Source organism: Pinus tabuliformis, chromosome 8 (assembly GCF_031772625.1).
Source record: "Pinus tabuliformis cultivar Carrire ecotype Pingquan chromosome 8, CPIR1, whole genome shotgun sequence".
NCBI classification, from domain to species: domain Eukaryota; kingdom Viridiplantae; phylum Streptophyta; class Pinopsida; order Pinales; family Pinaceae; genus Pinus; species Pinus tabuliformis.
Window position 1 is genome coordinate 1,026,265,662 of NC_142294.1, and position 9,476 is coordinate 1,026,275,137.

The window sequence follows — 9,476 nt, forward strand, 5'->3', positions numbered from 1 at the left end:
TTGTTTAAGGGCCTTAATTGGATTTCAACTTTGGTATTCTCGTGGATAACTTATTTTCAAGACAATGGCCAGCTTCCTTCTTAGAGTGGCGCACATGCCAAATACGAGGAAAATTTAATCACTTTGATGGTGCAATCGATGATTGGTAAAGACAAGCAACTAGGAACACGACCCTAACAGATATTGATGATCGGTAAAGCCAACAAATTAGGAACCTTAATAATCGAGGGAAATTTATGTATGTAGTTAGCAATGGAATAAGTTTATGTAGTCAACGATGCAATAGCATTTATGGTACTAAATGGAGTTATGGATCTGTCTGACTAAAATTGTCTTGCATAAACTATCATTATACAACATTTTGTCCTTGTGCAAAGAAAGGTGGATCAAACACTATAGATCTAAATAGATATATCCAGAACTGCATCTGGAGGTGTCTATTTTTAAATTTTGACTGTGGGTGTATAAATAAAACATGAGCACACAAAGAAAACTAAGATTGCATGTAAAATGAGATATTGAAAGGTTTCTTTCAAAGAGTTGCATGTTAGTTGAGTTAATCCATTTTATAATTGTGGGATAGAGCAAAAACATTGAAGTGAAATGAAGCATAAAATCTAAATAATTTGAAGTCCAGGCTATTTTACTAATTCCTATGTTTAATATCTAATTGACCATTATAATCTGCTATCTACTTTTACAACCTCCCTTTAATTGTCTATCTATTAACTACACTAAGTTTATCTTGGAATTTTATATATTTTTCAACCCCCAAACACTTGATGAAAACGTTTGCAGCTGGGTACTCTGTGGAATAATGTTGTAGTTCAATATATCTATCATCTACAAACTGTTTGGTGAAGTGACAATGTATTTCAACATTCTTGGTATGGTCATGGAGCTGGCTTCTTTGCTAGTTTGAGCATTCCTTGATTGTGACACAATAGTGGTGTTGGCCTTATCTACTACATCTTAATGTTTGAAAGAATCTTCTTGAGCCAACCTGCCCCACATGCTCCTTCAATTGCTCAATATTTTGCTTCTGTCTATGAAATGGCTGCTATTGCTTGTTGCTGGTCTATGTGATTACACTTGTGCCATATAGTGGTCTTAGTGGACGTTAACCACTATCATCATCATCATCATCATCATCATCATATATATACAACGCTATATATTTCATATGGGGATACACATACACTGCCAATACTGTCAACAATCGTCATGTCACTTGCAGGAATTGAACCTCTCCGGGGAGGATTCCACTCCATCCCAGCCACCCGAGAAAATGTTGCTCCTTGTTTGCCAAAACTTCTACACCTATAATAATGATGTCATCTACATAAATGTTTAGTAGAATATCATTACCATTGCTTTTTGACACAGATTGGAATTTGAAGGATTCCATTGGAACCCATGTTCATCTAAGTACTTGTGAATCTTTACATACCATGCTTAAGGTGCTCATTTCAAGAAATAGAGAGCCTTCTTAAGTTTGCGAATAAGATACTCCTTCCTTGGAGCTTGATACCCTTGTGGTTGATATATGTAGACCTGTTCCTCCAAACTTCCATGAAGGCAGACACTCTTCACCAATGAAATTGCGCTGCAATGGTTAAACTAATTGGATGGCATTTATGTTAAATTTTTAGTAAACCTAGCCCTTGACACTTAATTCCTAGCAGAGTTAACAAATCTACTGATTAAACGCATAGCTAGGTTCACTAACACATTAAAAATTCAACCGAAGCACAACCAATCTCAATCACAATGGCACATTTTTTCCCAATCGCAACCCTTCATTAAAAAAACCTTAGAACTTACTTGGGCTCTCGTCTTACGAAAATGTATGCCTTGATCCAGTGGATTTGCCCTAGATTGGTCCTCGTTCTCCATGGTAGATTAGGATCTCCAGGCTCCCTGCTGTACTTCCTCGGACTTGGTACTCTCGAGTATCACACTCCAACACCTCCTAAGGTTATGACGCTGTATGGTGTGTTTTCTCCCTCTCCCTAGCCTTGATTTTATAACTTTACATTGAGTTAAATCCCTAACCCTAATCTCCAAAGTGATTGACCAATGAGATTAGACCTTGCTTCACTTGAGATTAATGGTTGAGATTAAAACAAAATCGCTATAGTAAATTTAATTTTTCCAAGTTTAATTTAGCTCAATGAACCAACATAATACTTGTATTCTTTTCCTAAGTTGCAAAGCAACTACCTTCTCGATAAACTTGGAGGAATATACGGGCTGGTCCTCCCTACCTAAACTTGAAGGCTAACTCCCTCGAAGTTGCTCAACCTTTAGAGCTTTCTGCTCCTTATTCTATATCATTGCTCTACTTCTTTCCATTGTTCATGTGCTAAGTCCTTCTAGCACCACTGCTTTGTTTCTCCTTGTGACTCATGTGCTAAGTCCTAGCACACACTAGAAAGCTATTAGTTTATAGATCTTCAAAGATCTTCCTTGTGGCTCTGTTTTGGTCCTTCGAGGCACCCATCGAAATTTGTTGCTAATCCTCCAACTGGTACAATCTCCTTCTCTCCTTTTGAGGGTTGACCTATGATATTCTATTGGTAAGCTCTACTGATGTTGTCCATACCATGCTCAATTGATTGAACACTGCCGACAACTTTACTCATAGCTTGTTGTGGTAGATCCCCTACCCAATGACTCCCTGTTGGACATTGCTTTTCATAGCTACTTGATCATGCCCGACATGACATTATGCCCGTGACATGATCCTCCTCTAGACCCACAACTTGGGTTGTTGCTCGAGCTCCTTTGCTGGCTCTGGTTTAACGATCTACTCAGTCTGACCTAGCTAGCTTTCACCAATGCTGGGATCGTCATCCTGTGGGCCCCTCACGCGACTTTGGACAAACTTGTAGCAACAACTCCCTTTTATTATTTCCACGTTGTCTCGGCCACACTGCCTAATTATTCTCTATTGCCCTGATCCATGGCACCTGTGATAACCTGTTTCTTTGCTCGTGCTCCTCTACAACCTCCTTCACCTATCTTCGACGTTTCCTCATCTTGCAACAAATTCCTCAAACATGTAGCACTGATTTTCAACACAATTGACTTTTACATGACCTATGAATTTTCGGGCCTGGATCCTTGTTTGTGCAGCTGCTCCTATGTATGGTGGCTCAAGTTGTTGTGGTTGTCAGCTCAGATAGGACAACATGCTCTTGTTCCTGCATAGAAATTGGTTGAGCGGTTACTGTTTCGATCGTACAAATTACCTATAAGTTATTGCCCACTTGTACCACCCTTATTTTATTTGTCGATGGACTGCGTATGGCCATCCCCACTTGCATGATGTTCTCTGCCACACTCGTGTCACTAACCCCGTGCATGTGGCTCCCTAGCGGTTATGAATAATACCGAATTCACTTCTTGCAGTTAGTCGTGTCCACCTACAATGGATTGCCTTACGTCTATGTTCTTTTTTGGTCAACTGACGGTTGGTCCTGCCGCTGCTTCCTTTGCTGGCTTCACAGTTGTAGAGGTCTGTTGCTGGCCCTTGTGCCTTAATCAACCTTCTCTCCTGGATCACTTGTCGTCGAGTGAATTGATCCTGCATCCAGCCCCCCAACAACCACTATAGTCATGGTTTTTTCTTAGATTGTCGTCTGTTTAGACTATGACGACCATGTCATTAGCCCTCTCAGAAAAATGCATCGCCTTGTGTGTGGTCACCTCTATACAACTTGACTCTTGATCTCCGCGATCAACAAGCCTACTTGCATCCACTCTTGGTCTGATCACCTTATGCCTTTACCCATGAGCTCGATCACCCTGTGTTATGTAAAAAATTAGTTAACTTAGGTTTATTATTTAATTTTAATTTTAATTAGACGAAAGGGCACGATCATAAGATCATGCCCTTTCCCAAAGGGTGTCCATGGCGGTATATAAGCTAGCCACCCGCAATTGTAATAGCATCATCTGTAATTCATCTCTTTAATAAAATATTTATATATAATTTCTGCGTATCAGAAGTTTTTTTACTTCATCTAGTATCAGAGCGTACGATCCTCGGTTGCTCTGCTGTGCTACTCGAGCGACAGTTGTATCTAGCAGCCTGACCTGCCATTACTAGCATTCGAGCGGTTGCTAATTGTTATCATCTATCTTGTTTGCTGTTGATTACCATTGTTTTTGTTATGGTCAGCATACCTGCGTCTGCAACGCCGTCTAATAATTCTTCCGCTGCACACCTCACACAACCACCATTGTCCGCTGACTTCGATTGCCCCCGCTGTCACCTTCTCATCGACCACGATCTGTCCTGAGCCGCACAGTCTCCAACTGCAAGAACATTATATCTTGCTTTCTCCAACGTTATTCACAGTCGCAACCTCTCATCCGCTTTCACCGCGTATTTCTTAAAGGTTGGCAACGACGAGATTCAGTCAATAGGCAGAATAGCAAATCGTCGGAACGAGGTTGTCTTTCTAATACAGAAATTGCAGCTGCGGTAGGTTTGTAGATCTCGGATACTAGAAATATTTATGAAAGGAAGAAGTAATAATTGCATATAACAGTCGTAATAGCCGTAACATATATCCGTAAGAGGTTTCCACCATTGCGTTAATACACAAACAGAACATGACCCTTCCTTGAGACGTGACCATCCATTATACGCATACACGTTATATATATAAATACATATGAATTATAATTTTATGTAGTTATATATATATATATATATAGTTTTAATTATATAGTTATAATTACATATATAACGTTAATTTATATATAATATATATAACACACACACACACACATATATATATAGATAGATATATATAAAATTATATTTTATATTATATATAATATATGTAATTTAATTAATTAAATTTATTTTAATTAATTAAAAATTATATATATATATATATATATATATATAAGTTAATTAATTAATTAAAATTAAAATCATTTTAATTAATTAAAAGTTATATGTATAAAATTTATTTTAGTTAATTAAAAAAAAAAGAGGGAAAATATTTTCGCTGGCAAGTAAAGACGCCCTCGCAAACCCGCTCAATGTCGACAATGACAATGGTGGATTTCCAAAAACAATTGTTGGATGCAGAGCATAAGATAAATAACAACCACGACGAGGTTACTAAAAAATTAAACGAGTCCCAGATCAAGCTTGGGGAGCACGCTGACGAAATAAAAAATCTTCACGATACGACAAATCGAATAGAAATAAAGATGGAAAATTACCATGTCCAAACAGAAGCAGGCATCAGAGAGGCCTTAACAATGTTGAAAAGTCTGTGTAAAAGGTTGAATTGTACACCCGAACAACTACTAAAAGAAGGTGAAGAGAATCAAGAACACATCTCGTCAGATTCAACTAAGTCCACAGACTCTCATGACAAAGTTGAATCCCCCAAAAAATCAGCGACACCCCACCAAGAAGCAAGTAACACAGCCTTTACAAACAAGCAACTCTGGGATAACTTTACCAATCAACACCCTTTTTTCGCTCAACCAGTAGCAACATACTAGCGAAGGGCAAAAGTCGAGATGCCTAAATTCGATGGAAACAAAAAAAACAATGTTGCATGGATAAATAAAGCAGAAGAATACTTTGAGATATATGACATCAATGACGATGACGAAAAGCTCAGGCATGCATCCATGAAAATGGAAGGAGAAGCATATAACTGGTATATGTGGTGGAAGAAGGATTGATAAAATTGTCGCATTGAAGTGTAAGAGAAGAAGAGTTCTTTTCAAAACTCATTAAGTTACGACAAAAAGGAAGTGTGGACGAATACACTCAAGAATGGGAGACCTTAGTAACACGAGTACCTGGGTTATCAGAATCTCGTCTAATTCAGTCATACATCTCGGGACTCAAAACCCATTTACAAGCAGAACTTGAGATGCATGACATTACATCTATAGAAGTAGCAAGACGAAAAGCAAAACAGCCGAAAAGAAATCCGAACCAATATTTTGGTCAACAGCAGAAAAAGCTTATGCAAGACGAAGGATACCCCAATATGTGGACTCAAATAATACAAGATATGTTCCACCACATCGTCGTGAAGATGAAAAACCTAATGTGGAAATGCAAAGGATAAAAGAGGGTAAATGTAAACGCTGTGGTGAGAAGTGGGACCCCAAACATAGATGTGCTAAAGGTAAAGAACCAAAGAACCTATATAATTGTGAAGCAACCAATGATTCAAACAGTTAAGATTATGACATAGAAGACAGAAGACACCCCAGAATTCTCACCAGAACTAGATGATGGAAGTATTCCACAAGTATCATTATCAGCTATGACATGTATATCACAACCTTAGACTTTAAAGTTAAAAGGACACATAAAGAAGAACAACGTAGTGGTTCTCGTCGACTCTGGGAGCACACAATTTTTTAGATGCAACCGTGGCAAAGAGACTCAATATTTTTTCATTTCCCTTACCAAACATGAAAGTGATGGTAGCTAATGGTAAGAAGATTGAAAAGGTAGGGAAATGCCATAAGGTCAATTTGCACATTCAAGACTTTAATCTAGAGTCTCCATTCTTCACGGTACCATTAGGAGGAGTAGATGTAGTCTTAGGTATCTAATGGCTACGAACTTTAGGTACTTATGCTGCCAACCATCAAGTACAATTTATAAAATTCAAATGGGGAGGTCAGAAGTACAAGCTACACGGATTCCAAGCACCAGAAAATCAAGTTGTATCATCATCTCAGATGATGAAGCTGAGTCGAAGAAGAGCACCTGCTTATGCAATACAATGTCACCAATTAGAAATGTTATCTGCAAATATGACCAGAGAAGAGTCACCAGAGATACAAGATCTGATTCGGAAGCATGAAAAAGTATTTCAAGACCTACCTATGAAGACGCCGCCTAATAGGGAAATTGAGCATAGAATAGAAGTTAAGGCAGGGTCAGACCCTGTCAACATCAAGCCATACCGATATCCACATCTCCAAAAAGTGGAAATTGAGAGATTAATCCAATACCTTTTACAATGTGTGACTTTGATCATTTTGGAATATATAATCAAGTGGAAAGACTTGCCAAAGAAGACGCTTCATGGGAGAATGAAGCATTTTGTCAGCAACATCCGTCGTTGCATATGCTTTGAGGACAAAGCATTCTTTCGAGAGGAAGGCAATGTTATGTAAAAAAATAGTTAGGTTTATTATTTAATTTTAATTTTAACTAGACGAAACCTTTCCCAAAGGGTGTCCATGGCGGTATATAAGCCAGGCACCCACAATTGTAATAGCATCCTCTGTAATTCATCTCTTTAATAAAATATTTATATATAATTTCTGCGTATCAGAAGTTTTTTTACTTCACCCTGCAACTTGTCTCCTTCACACAATGCTGACTCGTGCTGCATCCGAGTGATTCCAATTTCCTTTGCCTCGTTCTCCATCGACCAACAATTGGGTGGCTAGCAGTCTTGTCGACCACCCCTTCCTTTCTTAGCTGTGCTTTGGTGGCTTCCCTTAAGACTATTGCTGACAATTGACCTATCAACCACCCACCTTTACTCTTCTTTTCCTTTTTAAATATTTAAAGGAATTCCCCCCCCGCCCTTGTGCTTGTTCAATCACAATATTTTTTTTCAAATTTAGCATTGGTCGATTTCTTCAACCATTAAAAAGTTTTCTTTCCTTCGTATGATTGCAACCAGACTTGGCCCTCGGTGATCTAATATAAACTTGACACTTATGGTTCGGAGATCAAATTATATTTTATGCTTCGATACCATGTTAAATTTTCGGCAAACCTAGCACGCAACACTTAATTCCTAGCCGAGTTAATATATATATTGATTAAATGAAAAACGAAGTTCGTTAACACATTACAACTTCAATGGAAGTACAATGAATCTCAATCACAATGACACAAATTTCTACGTAATCATAGTTCTTCATTAAAATAACCTGGGAACTTACTTGGGCTCTCGTCTTTTGAAAATGCGCCAACTGAAAAAATATAAATGCTTGGATCTGATCCAAAATATTTGCCCTAGATCTAGATCTCCAGGGTCCCTCCTGTACTTCCTTGAACCCTGCACTCTAAAGTATCACACTCCTCCTAAGGATAGTGCCACTATATGGTGTGCCTTCTCCCTCTCCCCAACCTTTCTTTTATAACTTCACTTTGAGTTAAACCCCTAACCCTAATATCCAAAGTGATTGAAAGCTAATATTAGTTCGCACTTCACTTAGCCGTCATCTCTTTATTTCTTTGGCTTTAGGAGGAGTTGCCACAATTTTAAGGATGATTTCCAAGATGGAATTGAATAGAGTAGTAGGTGATTCGAGTAGAGAAGGCACTGAACTAGACATGATTAGTTATATATATATATATATAGAGAGAGAGAGAGATTTGGACAACTGTATTGGAAGAAACGGTATGCTTTCCAATTGATGGTAGAGCCACTAAATCTGCTGCCCCTCTAGATGCCTTTGCCCTAACATCTTTCAACGGAATAATGGCTAAGATTTAAAACAAAATCGCTAAATTAAATTACTCTACTTTTCATGAGTAGCTCAATGAGCCAACATAATACTTATGTGATTTTCCTAAGTTATAAAGCAACTTGCTCAACCTAGAGCAATTATACTGCGAAGATCTTGTGGGCGACTTGTGCACGCCTAGACACTTAGGCCTATGGAGAAGTACTTTCCTGAGCTACAAACATCAAAAATTTATCTTTTCCACTGGAGCAAAGTGCTTCTCATAATCTAACCGCTCTTCTTGAGAGAACCCATCTCAACCACCTGTGCCTTGTACTTGACTTTGTACACCCATTTGCAATCAATGGGTTTTTTCCCTAATGGAAATGTTGTGAGATCCCAAGTTTGATTTTCATCAAAATTTAATGTTTGTTTGCCATGGCCTTCTCCCATTCAAATCTTTATTTTACCTCCTCAAACACATATGGCTCATATACTTCCTGAACATTGGCCACTTGAGAAGAATTAATTTTATTGAGCTTGCTCTTATTTCTTGATGAATATCCCTCAATCATTTATTCTGTTTGAACATTTCTAATGATGTTGTGTCATCACATTGGTCTTTTCTTTGGGTTTTCCTTATCCAAGTTATCACCATGATCAAGGCTGCTTGTATCAAATCCCATTAGGTGGAGTTGTTTGAATCCTAATCCATGAATCTTGAGTTACAATAGGTTGTTCTAGGATTTTTATCTTCGAAAACTATGGAATTAACTTGTCATTGTACCATGTGATCATCAATTTATTTTTCTTTGGGTCTCACTTTGTACTCTTCTCATCTAAAATTTAGGCATAAGCACCGGAGCCAAAGACCTTAATATCATTGATATTGGGCTTTCTCCCAAACCATCCTTCCTTTGTAGTTGTTTGCTCACTACCATCATCAAAATTCTATTAAGAAAGTATACCGTTGTCAACACTCCCTCAACCCAAAGACTATTTGG